The following is a 20,161-nucleotide window of genomic DNA, read 5'->3' on the forward strand; positions in this document are numbered from 1 at the left end:
GCCCAGCTTGCCAGGAGCCTGAAAGTAAGCACAACATTGTTTTTATTAATTTAATGAAAACAGGATGTAAAATTTTAAAACACCTACCCAGATAAATAGAAAATAAACCAATGTGATACACTTCATCTTCCACTTAGGTAGCTTACAACCGAACAGTATGAAAATTGAGCTCCAATTTTAGGTAACTTCTACAAACACCTCTCTTCCCCCTCCCCCTTTCGCCTCCAACACTCCCCTCCCCCCCCCCCCCCCCACTCCCTTCCCCTGAACCCTGGCTGACTTTGCTCCAGTTTATCCCTCCACCCCTTCTACTAAAGGACCATTAACCAGCTTCACAGGTCGCAACTATGAAATCCTGTTGGGCTCATACCTGTTTCTATATCTCATCTTTGTCCAACAACCTACCTATCAGGTAACCCCCCTCGCATGAGGTCATCTGTTGCCAGCTTTGATTTGTCCTGCCTCTTTTCGCTTCCAGGTTTTTTTCCTGCTCCCCCTAGTACAATCAGTCTGAAGAATGGTCCCGACCCAAAACGTCACCTACCCATTTTCTCCAGAGATGCTGCCTGGCCCGCTGAGTTACCCCAGCGTTTTGTGTCTGTCTGTGGTATAGACCAGCATCTGCAGTTCCTTGTTATTACAAAGGATCTTATAATTAAAGAGAGCTCTGGTCAGGTTATGACCAGCATCCTGTTATGAACATTGTGAAACAAAAATGCCATGTACTGGAGATAGTGTGCAGAAATGCTATAAAGTTGATCCTTTATGTCAGGAATGAACAAAGATTTGAGAATGTGCATTTGACTGTGCGGCACGGTGGCACAGCAGTAGAGTTGCTGCCTTACAGCGTCAGAGACCCAAGTTCGATTCTGACTCGAGTTCGAGTTCGGTGCTGTCTGTACAGAGTTTGTACGTTCTTCCCGTTTCCTTCCACACTCCAAAGACGTACAGGTTTGTGGGCTAATTAGCTTGGTAAAATTGTAAATTGTCCCTAGGGTGTGTAGGATAGCATTAGTGTGCGGGGATCGCTGGTCAGTGCAGATTCGGTGGGCCAAAGGGCAGTTTCCGCACTGTATCTCTAAACCAGACTAAACTAAACTAAAAGACTCACTAAGATTTTAAATTCCAAGTAATGCAACCCTGGATTATGTCATCTCTCATTGAATTTTCAACCTTGAAGTAACCTCCTAAAATACCAAAGAATTTTGTTCCACGTGATTTCACTTTCAACTTATTACCCGTGTTCACTTTTTTAAGCCCTTTAGTTTAACTTAGTACATTATTCATACCCAGCCAAAAATAACTGGGATGGTATCCACTTTTCCAGACATGCCACTGGAAGAGCTCATCGCCTCTGAGGAATTATCATCACTGATTTCCATCAACTGCTGCAGTGTGCATGAAGACAGGAATACTGATTTAGTATTAGCATGGTAAGAACGATCAACTTATCATTTTTAAGTTGATTATATTTCACTCAAGCCAGTCAAAGTGATGGAGTATTGTATGAAATGTGAGGTCCTGGTATTAATTGAATCACTGTGAGCTCTCTGCCTTCCAATCTGCAAATGCCAGGAATGCCATCATTTTCCTGATATGTTCTTCTTGCTACTTGTAAGATTGGAAATCTATGGAGGCACAACTCCAGTTCTCTCTATTTTGCTGATGCGCTTTGATCCCCCTCCTGCAATCAGGGAAAGTACAAAGCAATGAATATGTGTTGTAACCTATGCTCTTCTGATAATTCAAAAGTATCAGGTGAAGGCAACACATTTCAGAATGATAAAGGTAGATGGAGGTGGACACAGTGGATGTGCAGCTGATGATGTTAATAAGTTAACAGAAGAAGAAAGGATAGCCATGTATGATAGGTGGGTTTGAGTTGAAATAGGAAAATGACAAAACCAAATGCAAGACTTTCAAAGAGGAGGAACGATTAATAAAGTGGGGGTCCTTCCTATCCCGTGTGGTACAATGCCACAGCTGGTAGAGCAGCTGCCTCACAGCGCCAAAGACCCAGTTTGATCCTAATGTCGAGTACAGTCTGTGTGGAGTTTACATGTTCTCCCTGTGACCATGTGGTTTTCCTCCGGGTGCTCCGTTTTCCTCCAACATTCCAAAGATGTGCGGGTTTGTAGGTTAATTGGCCTCTGTAAAATTGTTCTTAGTGCGCAAGGAGTGGATGAGAAAGTGAGATAACATAAAACTAATGGGAATGAATGATCGATGGTCAGCGTGGACTCGATGGGCCGAAGGGCCTATTTCTATGCTGTATCTCTAAAACTAAAACTGGAAGGTGTGACTGCAGAAGTGTACTGAACCTTCCTGATTTGGTTAGATCATTGAAGCATTTCCGTGGTAAAACATGGAGCTGGTGAAATCCCAGATAACTGTAGATATATCTGTCAGAAACAAAACATTGTAAATGCTAGTAACCAGAAAAAAACAAAATCATAAAATGGTGAAGATATTCCGTATGTCAGGCAGCACCTGAAAGAAATAGGTACTGAAGGGTCATGACCCGAAATGTCACCCAGTCCTTCTCTCCATAGATGCTGCTTGTCCCGCTGAGTTACTCCAGCATTTTGTGTCTATCTTCGGTGTAAACTAGCATCTGCAGTTCCTTCCTACAGAAATGGTTACAATTGCCTTTCATTTGGTCAAATGTAAGGTCAATGGTCTAAAGCAGGGGTGTCAAACTACCGGCCTGCGGGGCGCATCCGGCCCGCGATGGGGTCCAATCCGGCATGCGGGATGATTTGGAAAAAAAAGCGGTGTTAGATTATACACAGAGAATGATCTACATGACCGCTTAAACTCACAGGAAATATGAATTTTGCACAGAAGGAACATGCAAGTCTGATCTGCAGCTTTTACCTCCCCACTCCCCAGCTCCCGGGGGTGAGTGGAAGCGACACCCATATCTGGCCACACGGTGACGCGGGCCGGTAGTTTGACACCTGAGACCCAGTGAGTGTGTGGATAGAGGCTGGTGGGAAGTCACTGCACTGTGAATGGGGCCGCAGCCAGCGATCCAAAATTGGAACTGCTCTCCAGGGTGGGGGCTCTGGGTTTGGGTTAAGGTTAGGTGGGGTGTGAAGACGTGCTGGTAGTTATGCGGGAATAGGGAAGAGAACTGAGAAGGTGATGGAAAAGGAAGGGGAGGGGGAGCAGATGAGGGAAGGGACGGTTTTTAGGGATGAGGAAGGGAAGAGAGGGCGTCGAGGGAGTGATTTACCACCCTCTGACTAAAGAAATTCCTCCTCATCTCCTCCCCAAAGGGCCAATCTTTTATTCTGAGACTCTCAGCAAGCTTTTCACTATTCGGTAAATTTCAATGAGCCCCCCCCCCTCATCCTTCTAAACTCCAGCGAGTAGAGATGCAGCGCTGTCAAATGCTCATCATATGTTAACCCACTCATTCCTGGGATCATTTTCGTAAACTTCCTCTGGACCCTCTCCAGCGCCAGTACATCCTTCCTCAGATATGGTACCCAAATTTGCTCACAGTACTCCAAATGCGGTCTGACCAGTGCCTTATAGAGCCTCAGAATTACATATGTAGGAAAAAAACTGCAGATGCTGGTTAAATTCGAAGGTGGACACAAAATGCTGGAGTAACTTAGCTGAAGAAGGGTCTCGACCCGAAACGTCACTCATTCCTTCTCGCCGAGATACTGCTTGACCCGCTGAGTTACTCCAACATTTTGTGTCCACCTCAGAATTACATCCCTGGTTTTGTATTCTAGTCCTTCTGCAAGTAATGTTGGAGTCCTCCATTCAAAGCACGTTTCCGAGTAATTATCTAGTAATTTTATCTTTGCGGTTGTCAGTGATGAATAGGTTAAATAAGCATATTCTGTGTAAGCGTGTCAGATTGTACAATGATCCTTTTATGTTTGCAGCAGGAAAAGCTCAGTTACTAACTACTTTTTATCATAAAATAAATATGCGAGAAATGAACATGATAGCAGAGCGCTAGTTAATTTCCTGTATTAGCCTCCATTAACATTGTGAATTGTTCACTCTTCTGGGGTTTCAATTAGTGTGTATTTATCAACAACATGAACCGACAGATGTTACCAAATGTTTGTTCTTTGTTTTGTAATCTAAATCCTAAAAGTTTAAAAAGCTAGCACACAATGACCCATCAAAGAACAGTTTTTTCCACCAGCTGTCAGGATGCTGAACTCTCTCCCCTCCCTCCCCTCCCTCCCTCCTCTCTCTCCCCTGCCCCCATTGGACCTGGACTTTAACACCCCACACACACGCACATCCAGCACCAGACATTTTTTTTAACGCTGCTATGGACAGGCTTTGCACTACTGTTCATTATTTTTTATTGTAATATATTCATCTTCATCTTTTTTTCATTGAAGTGACTATATTTTATTAAACTGTATACATTGATTGTTGTTTGCTGTGCCTTTTTAATTTTAACTTAATTTAATGCACTTTATTCCTCGGGATTGTGGGAAACGGTATTTCGATTTTCTGTCTGTGTAAACTAACTGAAAATTGACAATAAAGTTGACTTTGACTTTGACTTTGATAATTTATCATCAGCCACAAATGCTTGGCAGCAGTTCTGCACAAATTAAAGTGCTTATTCTTTTTCCTTCCGAAACTTTTCACATCAAAAATCTGATTCTAAGATTTGCCAATGCTTCAGCATGAAATTGATGTCCCTTTAAAATATCATCTCCCCAATAATAAATGCTCATCTTTAGCCCATGTGCTCTAAAATAATGAGGTGTATGCTTTAGCAGAAACAGCATTTAAAAGTGCAGCATAATTGGACGAGGATGCACATTTTGAAATCATATATTCTGTGTTCATTTTTATATTCGCTTTTAAAAATCCTTTTTATTCAATTCACATTGAAATACTGCATAGAGCAGGAACATCCTCGAAACTCCTTATTGTTGTAGCCAGAAATGTAAAACAGTCATGAGGCAATTGTATCTTCCTGCCAACAAGAGCACTCTTGGCTTCACCTGGAACGGTTCAAAAGTATTGCGACAAGATTACGTAACACAGCTAACATTACAATTGTTGACATAAGTATTTACAATAGAAATGGTTGACAGGAAATATTATGCAGATGGAGTAATTTGCCAAATATATGATTACGTAGTGACCTTGAGATTATAAGATCGGAAATAAATAATATACACCTTGTAGATCAGGCATGAGAATAATCGAAGGAAAATTAAGGAAATTTATGATAAAGAAAACAAAAAAAAATTGAAGTGGACCACTTTATTTTTTCTAGAGATGCACTTTTCCTTTCCTGAAATGAATTTCCATTTTTCCTCTTGTGCATATCCCATCTTTCCTCACATCTCCTGAGAAAAGATGGAAAAGAGTGTCCATTTCAGGAGTTTGCAATCAGGCGTGTGATACCCAATGGAGCCAGCAAAGTGCAGTAAGAGCCTCAGCACTTGGAATGCCTGAAGAAAACTGATGTCGCTTTGCTTATCTTTCAATTGAATTTGAAGGATTTTGCTAAGATAAGTTTGATGCTATCTTTCCAACATCTTGGGGTAACTGCTGCAGGCTGTCCAGTTCTTGGAAGCATAACAAAAGGGCAGGAATATGGTAAAGGGCAATAAAGAACCATTGTACCATTGAATCATTGCTGCCCAATAAACCGCAAGTGTCGCACCAAGGGTTTTGACTGTCGTAAATCATACACTACACGTGACCAAAGGTTGTGCTGGCGTATTGAAGTTAATGGTGAATTTCTTCATCAATGTCTGCCTTCACTGAGATTGAGAGATGACACCGGACAAATGAGATAGTTTGCTATAAATCTTTAGTTTTAGAGAGCAATGTTGTGTATCAGGGACATGTTGGCAGAAGACCTTTGTATTGTGGGTGTTGAGTGTGTGGTGCATCATATCAGATGCTTCACTGAAAGATTTGATGATGAATTTGAATTCAGTTTTCCAGCGCATGTTTGAAAGCACCATCTACATAGGTTCTGTAGGTGGCATAGGTGTAGTTAGTTACTCTAAGATGAACAGTTACCGTTTAGTTGTTTACATAGGCTGCACTCCCATAGATGGTTTTTTGGCAATGCAACTTTGCAGCAAGAAAGATTAGGAAAATTGTTCAGGAAATGGTGGAACCATGTTTGACACAGACCTTGGCGATTGGCACTTTTACACTTGATATTTCATATCATAGTTTGCATGTCATCATAAAGCAAATGTTAGATGGAGATGAATTTCTATTTGCTGCCAAATTTGAGGAGCATGCTTCATGGTCTCTCCCAGTCATATTAACTATGCCACCATATTAACTACGCCACCAAAGGAATGCTGACTAGGTCACCCGTGTCCGGATGCATCTGCTTTATGCAAAATCCATGAAGCCAATAGGAAATGCATCCATTGCCACCACACCAACCTCCATGGAATTTTCCAACGAAGTAATCAAAGGAAGCACCATTTGTAGAATTGTATGAACAACCTGTGGAAATCAAGAGGAAATGTTTAAAGGATCCCTTTGAATAACTCTGCTTGGAAATTGTTGCATGGGGAGTTGGATGGAATGGTGCTGAACAACATGTGGAGACATAAAGGCCATGAAAGGACGTTTTGTACAATGCTGATGAAAGGACATTTCGTACAATGCCGATCATGATCTGCCTGCTTTGCATACCTGGCAGATGCGATATGTCCTCGTGAACAAGGTACCTGATGCAATTCACTGCCACAATATTAGTAGCACGCAAAAAAAATAACAGGAATAAACTCAGCCTCTCACTAACTGTATTTGGAATACTGAAATAAATACATTTTTTAAACTTTAATTAATACAAAAATCCTTATCTTTCTACACAATCTTCAGTGAGTGATAGAGTTTAACTAAAGGTGGCACAGCAGTAGAGTTGCTGCCTTACAGTGCCAGAGACTCGGTTCTATGTAGGAAGGAACTACAGATGCTGGTTTAAACCGAAGATAGACACAAAATGCTGGTGTAACTCAACGGGTCAGATAGCATCTCTGGAAAAAAGGAATAGGTGATGTTTTGGGACGAGACCCTTCTTCAGACTGCATTCTATCCTGACTATGGGTGCTGTCTGTATGTAGTTTGACAAAGTGCATTTTCTCTGGGTGCTCCTGTTTCCTCCCACACTCCAAAGACGGATTTGTAGGTTAACTGACCAGTAAAAATTGTAAATTGTCCCGTGTGTTGGATAATGCCTAGTGTACAGGGTGATCACTGGACGATGTGGACTCATTGGGCCACAGAGACAGTTTCCGCACTGTATCTACATAACAGTTAACATAAACATCCACCACAACGGCTCCTCCACATTCCTCGCTGTGATGGAAGGCAATAAAGTCTAATCTTCTTCACTCATCATTCTCCCACGGTCGGGGCAGTCGAACCATCCACAGTCGGGGCGATCGAAGCTCCCGCAGCCGACGATCAAAGCCCTCACGTTGCGGCGATCAAAGCTCCCGTGATTGGGGCGGTCGAAGCTCCTGCAGCTTGGAACTCCCAAAGTCGGTCTCTAACCCGGGACCACGAGCTCCACGATGTTCAGTCTGCAGGCCCCCACGGTTGGAGCTCCAAGGTCAATCCCCAGCAAAGGGACCGCCAGCTCCTCGATGTTAGGCCACAGTGGGGACGGAAAAAAATAAATCACATTTCCGTTGAGGTAAGAGATTAAAAAAAGTTTCCACCAACCCCCCACCCCCCATATAAAACAAAGCTAAAGAGCACTAAAACATACATTTAACATATACTAAAGAACAACAAAGAAGAAAAGGACTATTCCACATCGGTTATTAACTAGGAACTTCCATTTGCCAAATGAAAGTGCAGATGCAGCCAGAACTTGAGGTATCATGCCAGGCACTAAAATGGACACTTAATGGTGGTTTACAGTTCCCAATATGAATAGTTATGATAGATTATGTGTGTTTAAAAATCTTAGTAATTTGATGTATTGCATTAATCTTTCAGAATATAGCAGTGGGTGGTTGAGGAGCTGAATCTAATTAAATAAAAATACTATAAGAAAATAACTGCAGATGCTGGTACAAATCAAAGGTATTTATTCACAAAATGCTGGAGTAACTCAGCAGGTCAGGCAGCATCTCGGGAGAGAAGGAATGGGTGACGTTTCGGGTCGAGACCCTTCTTCAGACCCTTCTTCATATTATGGTGTTGTCAGAATAAACACTCCAATACACTTTATATTAAGGTAAGTTTCACCAAATTTTAAGATCAATGGTTAGTTACACGATGAGCTGAATAAGTCCGTTTTATTAGATGACAGGTTTTACCTGAATAAATGTTTTGTCTTAACAATTTGAGAACAGCTTCATTTCGATTTGGATTATGGACTGGAGAAGCTGAGTTTGTAATTGGAACAGAGAAGTTGAGAGAAGATGTGCAAAAGGAATATTAAATTACAAATGATTTAAACAGGGTAGATGGAAAGAAACTGTTTCTATTTGCAGGAAGTTCAAGAAATAGAGAACAGAAAATGAAGATGATTGCCAGAGGAGGAAACCCACACAAGAAAAAAAACTATAGACACGAGGAGCTGCAGGTGCTGGAATCTTGAACAAAAAAACACAGCGCTGGAGTAACTCAGTGGGCCAGGCAGCATATCTGGGTGTTGAGATGGGAATGCCAGTGAGATAGGGTCTCTAGGCATCTCAGAGATACTGCCTGACCCCCTGTGTTACTCCAGCCCTTTGTGTTTTATGCTCAAGGAAAAACCTTGTTACACAGCTGGAATGTACTGATTTCATGGATTGTGAGAGGGTTGGCTGCTCCTGGAAGCCGATTCATTTGGGTTATTCAAATGGATGCCCATTAAGTTATGGAAATGAAAACAATTCCAAGGCTATAGGGGAAGGTAGGGGAGTTGAACCTGCTGCATCGCTTCTGCACAGGAGAGAAAGAATAACATAGAGAAATGGCCTCAGCTGAAATTGAGAAAGGGACCTGTAGACCAACCCCCCACCCCCCATATAAAACAAAGCTAAAGAGCACTAAAACATACATTTAACATATACTAAAAAACAACAAAGAAGAAAAGGACTATTCTTTCTGTCCCCTTCCCCCTTATCTAAATTTAAATCTATGTTTTTGTACTTTTGATAAAAGATAAAAGATCATCTACTTGAATCATTAACTAACTTTGTTTGAATGTTGACCAGACAATGGTGCTTTTGACCTGCTAAGAATTTGTCATTTTCTGTTTCAGATTTCAAGGATCTGCATCATTTTACTTTTGAAAGTAATATCTTATTCCCATCATGTAATTTAAAATAAAGTTTTTAATAATAGATCATTGTGGGAGGTGATTTTAAATAATTTACTGACTGTAAACCTATATGATCAACTGGATGCCCATTTTATGGTTTATTCCAACTCGTCCTTGAATTGCAGTCCACAGATCATGTAAGCACATTGAGTCGAAACTCCGAGTCATCGATCACTTGTTCATTGAAGCAAGAGTACACTTAAAAACTGCAAAACCAATGTCTTCAATCAATATGTCCCCGATGTCAAAAATGATAAAGCCTCATAACAAGACTCTTGAAAATGTGAGTCACGTTCGACATTTCATGTGGCGCCACCAAACATCCATATAAACTAATCCCACATTTTTCCCTTCTCGCACTCCAACAACTCTTCACTTATCTCCCCTATAATTCTCCTGCTACCCGCCCACACCAGGGGGAATTTGCAATGTCCAATTAACCCACCAATTTACTCATCTTTGTAATGTGGGAATAAATTGGAGCATCTGAAGAAAATCGATGCCGTTACAAAGAAGACATGCAAACTCCAATTGATAACACCCTCTGCCAGGATCATACCCTAGTCTCCAGAGGTGTGAACCAGCATGACTAACCAGTGCACCACACAAAGTGATCACTGGGAAGACAGTGAATGCTCTTCAATGAGAAGAGGCATCCTGGATGCAACTGAGATTCTTGTCTTTTCTTGGGATTATGTGGAAACTCAGCTAGAATGGTAGTATTCCATCTCTGAAACTGTCCATCAACCATCCCATACCAACCCACGCCCGCACATTAACACAAGCCTACACACACAAGGGACAATTTGCACTTAAAAAGTATACAAACCCAAGCCAATTAACCTACAAACCAATACGTCTTTGGAGTATGGGATGAAACCGAAGATCTCGGAGAAAACCCACGCAGATCATGGGGAGAACGTACAGACAGCACCAGTAGTCAGGATTGAACCTGGGTCTCTGGCGCTGCAAGTCCAGTAGAGCAGCAACTCTACCGCTGTGCCACATGCTTGATGGTGTGTCTGGAATGTTATAAAATTCTAATCAAAGGGTGGTGTGTTGTTCTTCACGCTTTCATTTAGTTTAACATAGGAAGCCAAGAAGAGAATAATTTACCTTTAGTGATATTTATTGTTCTTTATTGTTTACTGCCGGACCCTGACGTGAGAGGACGCTGGCGCTATTTGTTCGCCGCTTCTCCGTCAGGACAAATCTTTTGTTTGTTTGTTTGTTTTTATGTCTTGTTTGCTTTGTAAAGCGTCTTTGAGTATCTTGAAAAGCGCTTTATAAAATAAATGTATTATTATTATTATTAATATTATTATTATTATATTTGGATACCCATTATGATATAAACATCTCAAGATATCATCCACAATGAAAACATTGCAGATTTTCAACCCAATAGGTTTTGTGGACAAACTATCATGTGAGCGATTCTACTGTTAAGAGTTCTTTTGAATATCTTCTGTTAAATTATTTAAAACTATCCAATAAGTGCATAAATGCCTATAAGGGTCCAAATAATATAATTTCAAATTGTTTTTAAATTAAATAAACTGCATTAGTAGGAGATTTGGAGAATATAATTGCATCCTTTCAAACCAAATAATGTTATTACTGGCTTGTAAATTGACTTACAATAAATATTCTGATGAGGTTCCCAGAAACATGGTAAATAGAGCTATATCAAAATTTTATGGAAAAGAAAGAAAACCAATTTAATTGCTCAAGTTGTGTAATCTGAAGAAACTGGAGTAACGATTATTTAATGTATGTTCTGTTTTATCCGTGATGACAATGACTTTTTATAATGTTATGAGGGCTGTATTTTGAATTTTTTGACTGAACAGGAGGAATATTGTGCGGTATTTGTTGCTCAAGATTAATTGCATTCATCAAAGCAAAAGTAGAAGTTTTTTTGATAAATTTACTTGGCAGTTGAAAAGTAGAAATACCTTTAGCAGACTTATCACATAAATGTTTAATACCTATTTTAGGAGAACACCATTAAATTGATGGAGAGAGAAATTTGCTTGGAATGTATTAAGAATTCATATTCAATACTGGCAAGCTATTTCTACCCTTAAGTCTATTAAGTTTTGATGTTATAGGGAGAGGTTGGAACTTTTTATGTGGAGTATTGGAAACTGAAGGGTGACCTCAATTGCAACTCAGCACAGATAACACAGAAGCATTACCTGACAGTAACATCACTTGACATGTAATGCATACTTTGCAACCATGAAATTGCAGTGCAAATGGGCTTCCTGTGATAATAGTGCAAGGCTTGAAAACAACAATAGGCTTTAACAAAGGGTGTAAGTTAAAAGTGTAAACTAAAGAAAAAGTATTTCCTGCTCTGCAGCTGTAACTTAATTCCTCTTGAATGGAACTGATGTCATCTGTTTGTGAAGTAAGTTTTCGCTGCTTGTTTTCTCTCCAATCACCAGAATCCCTTCCCAGGATGTAATAAAAAGGAACTGCAGATGCTAGTTTATACCAAAGATAGACACAAAATGCTGGAGTAACTCACCGGGTCAGGCAGCATCTCTGGAGAAAATGGATAGGTGGCGTTTCAGGCCGGGTCTCTTCTTCACCCCAAGACGATGTCTTAACAGGGAACAATATCTATCGGCTATTGGAAGCAGCAACATCTGACCTCAATGCCTACACACCTCTCAGGCAACTTAAGGCAAAATGGTCTCCAGTACCCATTAGTAGCATTTGAGAACCATCACTTAAAGGGTGTCTATTACGGTGAAAGACCACAGATAAAAGTTCATCTTGCTGCTTGGGTTGGGTCTAATATTAGTTATATGTGTTTACATACATGAGAACCAAGACTTGTGATTATAATGCATTATTCTCCTTGGTTTTGAAGAAATAAATGCCACTTCCAAGCGTACTTTAACACATAGACATAGTGTCATACAACACAGAATCAGGCCCATTTAAGCTCATCCCATTTGACCACTTTTGGTCCATATCCCTCTAAATGTTTCCCAAGTATCTACCATTGCAAATGTCTTTTAAATGCTGTTATACTGTCTGCCTCAACTATTTCCTCTGGAAGCTTATTTCACATACCCACCCCCCTCTGTATGAAAGGTTGCCCCTCAGGTTCCTCTTAAATCTTGTCCTTATCACAAAAGATCAATGTCCTCTTGTTCTTGATTTTCTGACTCCAGCTAAAAGGCTGCTTATTGACCCACTGTCCACCTGTTCTACTCCCCTCATGATTTTGCACACCTCAATAATGTTGTCAAGCTGGAAAAGGTGTTGAGAAGATTTACGATGGTGTTGCTAGTACTCGAGGGCCTGAGCTTTATGTTGAGCAGTCCACGACTCAATTCCTTGGAACGCAGGAGGACAAGAGGTGATCTTATAGAGCTGTACAAAATCATGAGAGGAATAGATGGGTAAACACAGAGTCTCTTGCCCAGAGGAGGGGAACCAAGAGCCAGAGGACATACGTTTAAGGTGAGGGGGGAAAGATTTAATAAGAATCTGACGGGTAACACAAAGGGTGGTGGGTGTACGGAACAAGCTGCTGGAGGAAGTAGTTGAGGCAGGTACTATCACAACGCTTAAGAAACATTTAGACAGGTACATGGAGAGGATAGATTGACAGGGATATGGTCCAAACGTAGGCAGGTGGGACTAGTGTAGATGGGACGTTGGTTAGCGTGGGCAAGTTAGGTCAAAGGGCCTGTTTCCACATTGTATGACTCTTTGACTATGACTCTAATATCACGCTTGAGCCTGCTACACTCCAAAGAATAAAGTCCTAGCTTTTCCAACATCTCTCTATAGCTCAGGCCCTCACGTTCTGGCAGTATCCTCATAAATCTCTGCATGCTTTCCAGTTTAACAACGTTCTTCCTACAGCAGGGTGACCAAAATTGAATATAATGCTCTAAATGCAGCCTCACCAACATCTTGTACAACTGTAACATAAAGTCCCAACACGTATACTTAATACCCTGAGGAATGCTGAAGACTTTCTCGACTTGTTTTTCCTGCCAATGTGTTGTGACATTTAATTGAACTGATGTTGATTTATTAATCTAATAGCTCCATGAAAGAGTGTCATGGCTCTCAGAAACAGTTGAAGTATCCTGCCGTATCATTACTTGGTTTAGGACGTTGGGCGTTGCGGATAGGAGAGTGTAGTTATGGCGGGTGTGCGGAAGAAGGATGAGGGGTTGGTCTCAAGAGGTCAATGGAGCAGAGATTTGGCATGGGAATATCAATGAACATGACAAGGGAAGAGAAATTGGAAGATGGGAAGGGACTGGCAGAAGATCCCAGTTCTTCCTGGCACTCACTAAAGTAATATACATTATGGATGTGCAGGAAGGAACTGCAGATGCTGGTTTACACCAAAGATAGACACAAAATGCTGGTAACTCAGCGGATCAGGCAGCATCTCCGGAGAAAAATAATAGGTGATGTTTCTGGTCGAGATCCTTCTTCAGACTGAGAGTCCGAGCCCGCCGATTCTCAGTCTGAAGAAGGGTCTCGACCCAAAATGTCACCTATTCTTTTTCTCCAGAAATGCTGTCTGACTTGCTGAATTACTCCAGCAGTTTGTGCCTGCATTATGGATGTAGCAGTTTTCACTTTCAGACTCCCCATCCTCCAGTCCAGACATTGCAGTGAATTTAAAATGTGACAGCCAAATCTTCCACAGAAATCTGCTTGAGATCTGCCAACAGATAAGCCCATAACTGGAAATTGAAGTGCAATGTTCTGCCCAGCAGTGCAGTGGCCATGGGACTTCTACACTGCTCAGTTGGGTCCCTAATTGGCAATCTGTCTGCTAAACTCACTTTAGGTTAAAGGACACAAAGTGCCGGAGTAACTCAGCAGTCATCATCATGCTGCCGACCTGCTGAGTTACTCCAGCACTTTGTGTTCTTGTGTAATAAACTGCATCTGCAGTTCCTTATTTGGGAAAAATGGTGCAGAGAAAAAGATAAGTAAAGCTTTTTAATGGATTTGATTAAATAGTTTAGATGACTAAATGTCTTAAATATGTACGAGTGCTTTTAACCTTTAGCTTTTAAAAACAAAAATTTTAGCCTTTACAACACTATTTGAATTTTTGAAAGATCTTCAGTGACTTGTAAATATTAGGGCCTTACTCAGCACATTGGCATACAGCAATGTTCAATGAATATCCAGAAATGTGTGCAGTTTTGGTCTCATAATTTGAGGAAGGACATCCTTGCTATTGAGTCAATGATGCGTAGGTTCATGAGGTTAATCCCTGGGATGGAGGGACTGTTATACGAGGAAAGATTGGAAAGATTAGGCTTGTATTCACTGGAGTTTAGAAGGATGAGAGGGGATCTTATAGAGATGTATAAAATTATAAAAGGACTGTTAGGCGAGTCCAGAACCAGGGGCCACAGTCTAAGAATAAAGGGGAGGCCATTTAAAACTGAGGCGAGAAGAAACTTTTTCACCCAGAGAGTTGTGAATTTGTGGAATTCTCTGCACAGAAAGCAGTGGAGGCCAATTCACTGGATGAATTTAAAAGAGAGTTAGATAGAGCCCTAGGGCCTAGTAGAATCAAGGGATATGGGGAGAAGGCAGGCACAGGTTACTGATTGTGGATGATCAGCCATGATCACAATGAATGGCGGTGCTGGCTCAAAGGGCCAAATGACCTCCTCCTGCACCTATTTTCGATATGTGTCTGTAATTTTTAAATCATGTTTGGTTCACACCCTCCATTGGCCATGGAAACCCAGGTTTTCATTGTACTTGCAGGATTTGTGTCATTGCTACTTTGAGGATTTATCTAAATTGGACCCTAACCAGCCCCAGAAAAATTTACTAACCCTGCCTGGTCTCATGCTTCCATCCCACCTCCTGTTAATAACCTCCTGTTAACAACCCTATTTGCGTCAATATACCGAACCAGTTGGACTGGGTGAAACCCTACAATGCCCGGGATGGGTGAAATGTTGTCCAGGACTCAGACCACTGGCAAATATGATGCACAAAAAGATTTGCCTCAATAAGTCAATAGTATCCTATCTGTCCATGACAGTCCAGTTAGTTGCAACAAAACTATGCCAATCTAGAAATAGCAACACACACGCCCATGATCATAGTTCATGCATTAGATTGTTTTACACACTCTATCCTCTGCCAACTGTTTTAGGGTTTCAGTTTCATGATCGTTAAGCTCACACACTATCTTAGGCTGTCAGAACCAACAGCATTTGTGTTTTAATTTTTCTTCTTCTTGGCTTTTCTCCTAAATTTTTAGCTTTCGGTTTAACAAAAAAACATCTTGTCAAATAAAACTCATGAAGTAATGCTTCCGCTAAAACCATTTTCCACTGTTCTGTTGAGAAGTCCTATGTCTTATAAACTGCTACATATTTTTGTACAAAATGTGATTCAATTAAATGGAAAACAAAATATAATTGAAAAGTGAGCATTTACCAGGAGGATCACAAAATCTGTTTTTTTTTTTCCTGCATCCTCCATGTGGTTGCAGTACCTATGCATACACAAGTTCAGATCAGCACAGTTGCATACAGCAACATTCAATTAATATCGAGATACGTGTCTCTAATTGTTAATCGTGTTTGTGTGGTTTACGCCTTCCATTGGCAATGGAGATCGATTTTGTTATACAACCGGCAGGGTTTGTGTCATTGCCACTTTGAGGTTCCACCTAAGTTGGACTGTAACCAGTCCCAGAAAACCACTTTGAACAATTTAATAATCCTGCCTGGTCTCAGGCTTCCATTCCACCTCCAGCTAATGACTCCCCCCAAAACCTCAATTTACTGGTTGTTCCAATGCCTGTAAATCTCTGTCTTTGAATATTAACAACCTACACATCTCTGTGGGATGCAGCATTCCAAATAGTCATAATCCTTTAGGAGGGGAAACTCCTCCTCATGTCTACCTTAAATGACAACTTCTTTTTCTGAAATTATGCCTCCTAGTACTAGTTAAATCCACAAGGAGAAACTTAGGATCCACCCTTTTAATCCCCCTCAGAAACTCATGCAACAATAAGATTACCTCCCATTTTTCTAAATTCCAATGTATTGATCTACAGGGTCTGAAGAAGGGTGCCGACCCAAAACGTCACCCATTCTTTTTCTCCAGAGATGCTCCATGACCCGCTGAGTTACCCCAGCACTTTGTATCTATCATTGGTATTGACCGAACCTGCATAACTGCTCTTCAGACATAAGCTCCTTCATCTCAAGAGTCAATATCATTAAATTAATTTGCTCTTCCCCCAATGCAGAGAAAAAGAAACTGGGGTAACTTTCCCTTCACTGACGTTTGATTCACTGGCCTTTTGTTCCCTGGCTTAACCTTGCAGCCCCTCTTACATAAAGGCCATGCTCCAGCCTTCCAGTACCTCAACTGTGGGTAAAGATGATGCAAATATCTTTGCCAGGCATCCTGCAATACCTCTAATTTACTGCAAATGTCCTAGGATACATTTGTTCACTCTGGATTTATTCACTTTATATGCTTTAGACCACCAGCACTTCCTCTTTTGTAATGTCGATATGTTCTGAGACATCCCTATTCATTTACCTTATTTCCTTAGCTTACATGACCTTTATGGTAAATATGGATGAGAAATATTAATTTACGACCTCATCCATCTACTGTGGCTCCTCACATAGTTGACAACATTGATCCTTAACGGGACATATGATTTCCCTGGTTAACCTTTTGCTCTTAATATGATTATAGAATCTCTTATGATTCCCCTTTACCCTACCTAGCATAGGATATATCTCATATCCTCAGCATCTGCGTAATGCATTCTCATTACCTCATAGAATTCAGAATTCAGAATTACTTTTATTTGTCATCCAAAAAAACAGGTCTTTTGGACAAGATTTCGTCATCCACAGTCCAACAGTAGAGCAATAAAATAAGCAAATTACACAACCCTAACCAACACAAAAGAAAAATAAACATCCATCACAGCGAGTCTCCTCCAGTCCCCTCCTCACTGTGATGGAAGGCCAGAATGTAATTTCTCATCCACTGCCGTCTTCTCCCGCGGTCAGGCTGTTAAAGGTGCCATGTTCCAGGTCGCGCCGGACGGTGAAAGGTCCGCAGCGGGCCGACCCCAGCCCTGCGATCCGGTGTGGGCGAAGACGCTGCCGCTGCCGCTCCTGCATTCTACTTTGTTCCATTTTAAGGTGGATGTACTAATTGTGGCTGAGCTTTTTTTTATTGAGAGGTGCTGTGATTCTATCATTGACTTAATCTGTAGGTTGAATAATGATGCAAACATAAAATAGTTTTTCTCGCAGAGAAGCACATGCTGCCTTCTTCACACGCTGAACTGTACCATTCTGATCTTGTATTACCAGCTTCTGGTAATATCTTTGACCTCTCTGTCCTTGGTCTCATAGAAGAACAAAAATTGCAAAGTAGGATTTACCTAACATGCTCTCCAGAAACACCCCCTCCCAAACAAAATTACATAAATGCTGTTTCCATCCCCCTTCATGTGAATGAAATATTTTATTCACATCAGATTATGCAGGTGAAATTACAGCTTTTTTTTTTTGAAGAGAAAAATATTTCTTCAGAGAATGAATTAAAGCTTCAAAGCCCATGTTCCTGTGATTAAAATATTAATTGCTGGAAATGATCCTTAGCTGCATGCAGTCTCTCTTTGCATGACATTAGAGATAAAATGCTGAGAATTAAGACCCAATATAAATTGAATACATGTCATAATCCATATTAATTGCTAACAACTGATAGGGACAAGTATCACAAAGGAAGCAAGGGATGAATGAGGTGACAGAAGAGCAAAACAGCTGGGAATGCGGATAACTTTTATCTGCTGAGCCAAGCCGGTCCAGTCGCAAGGTCAAAACAGATAATAAAAGAAACATTAAAGGAAAATGCCCATTTCTTGCTAATATGGAAAACTTTGAAAATATTGACCATATCTATCATTATCATATTATTTAGTAACAAAGCAGTATCTTCTGTTTTTAAGTTCTTGAAACAACAAATATCATAAATTAAAAGGCAGGCCTGATATCATTTGTAGGAACTAACGACCAGGCAATTAGCTTCTTGGAAACAAATTCACAACAGTTCTGTTAAGCTCGTTGGTTCATCATCCTATTGTTTAATTACATTAATGTTACTTTCAAGAAATGATACACTATATTTGGCAGATTTCTAGGTCTGTTTAATAAACAAATATATCTCAAACTTAATTTATAAAAGCTTCCATTGTACGAGAATAAACATATCCTTTTCTTTGTAAAATATATTTTAAAGATAATGAAAGATCATTTTGATTTTCCTTTTGCATAAAAAGGCTAATATTCAACAGGATAAAAATGAAAAGAGACACATAACTGCTGATTGATGTAGTAATTGTCTCTTTTATACTTTGGCCAGTCAGAATTATCCTACTACGGAGGCTGAGAACTTTGCTCAGGTAAATAATTATTTGTTTATTTACCCGAGCAAAGTTCTCAATCTCCGTAGTAGGATAATTGACAAATAATATTAATTGACAAATAATATTGTAGAATTTATAGGGATCCATACTAACGTAAACAAGCAAGTTGTTTTCTGCCTTGCTTTTCAATTCAGTTTCATTTGACTGGCTAGAAATTCAATTTTCCTGCTGATTTTCGAGGTGCGAAATGCAATTGGTTTGTGAAGTGCAATACATTTAGTACTAACTGGAAATTATATTTACTTTTCAGCAAACCATTTGGATAGCAGGAGCAGGAAATAGAAAATTCACACCTGCACAGCTGGAAATTTTCATTTTATGCTAAAGGAACCCATAATGTAGTATTGTACATGTTTAGAAACATTATTATTGCAATTATGAAGTGCACTGGGGCTAAGAAGCATTAACATGGATAGAATGGATCACTGAATCAGTTCCAGTGATAAACCCAGCAGAGAACAATGCTTAATAAATAGCACCTCCAACTCTAAGAAATTGAAGAATAAGGTTGTAATTTTGGTGCAATTGTGTATAAATTAGACCCATTCAAAAAATCAAATCATATAATGCCGAGTCAAACAAATACTGGTAAAACCACATTGTCAATATTTATCTCTCTCTGCCCAGAAATTGGATTTTTGCCTATTTTTGCTGATGCACTGCCAAATGGGAACACTCGTGATTAAGAAATCATTTTCAATGGTTACTTCCAGCAGGCACCTTTCAGCTGCCATCTCATTCTGCCTGATGGAAATCAGGCCAATACTGTAAACTCACCTTTGCATCCACATGGAGAGGAAGGGAAAAAAAAGGACTTGGGAGTGAAGGAAGCAGAGATGGAAGGGGTAAACAGCAATATAATAAAGGCTAAAATGGCACACCACACCCACCAAAGCCTCAGAGCCAACTCATACCCATTTCATGAATATCATTACAATTGTAGCACTTAGTGCGCAGATCTTCTATCTTTATCCTTGCTGCCTGTCAGCAAAAGCCCACCATTTTGACTTCAATGTGGAGGATTTTTCCCAGGATACGGGAGCATAAAACTAGAGTGCACCGTTTTAAGGTACAAGCGGAAAGATTTAAAGAGGATCAAAGGGACAAGTTTTTCACACAAATGGTGGCGGCGCTGTGCAAGCAGCTGCGGCTCACCTGCAGTCTGTTTGTCTTTTGTGGGGTTTTTTGTTTTTTTTGTCTTAATTGTAGTGTTTAGATGTGATGTGTTTTTTTGTGGTTGTGTACTATGTTTTGGTGGGGGGGGGGAACTGTAAAATTGTCCCTTCCGAACGGAGACCCGACCTTTTTTTCTGGGTCGTGTTTCCGTTCCCGCTGCGGCCTACCATCGGCCAAACACCTGGAGC

The 20,161-nt window shown here is 40.5% G+C and overlaps 1 long non-coding RNA gene across 1 annotated transcript in view; it reads right to left on the minus strand.

Moving 5' to 3' along the window:
• Nucleotides 1-17,021: 17,021 nt before the first annotated feature.
• The window catches only part of LOC144593216 (uncharacterized), a 76,087-nt gene continuing 72,947 nt past the window's right edge, over nt 17,022-20,161 (minus strand). Inside the window, exon 5 of the long non-coding RNA XR_013547222.1 lies at nt 17,022-17,573. This is a non-coding gene — a long non-coding RNA (uncharacterized LOC144593216). The remainder of the gene's footprint in view (nt 17,574-20,161) is intronic.

Source organism: Rhinoraja longicauda, chromosome 4 (assembly GCF_053455715.1).
Source record: "Rhinoraja longicauda isolate Sanriku21f chromosome 4, sRhiLon1.1, whole genome shotgun sequence".
Classification (NCBI taxonomy): Eukaryota; Metazoa; Chordata; class Chondrichthyes; order Rajiformes; family Arhynchobatidae; genus Rhinoraja; species Rhinoraja longicauda.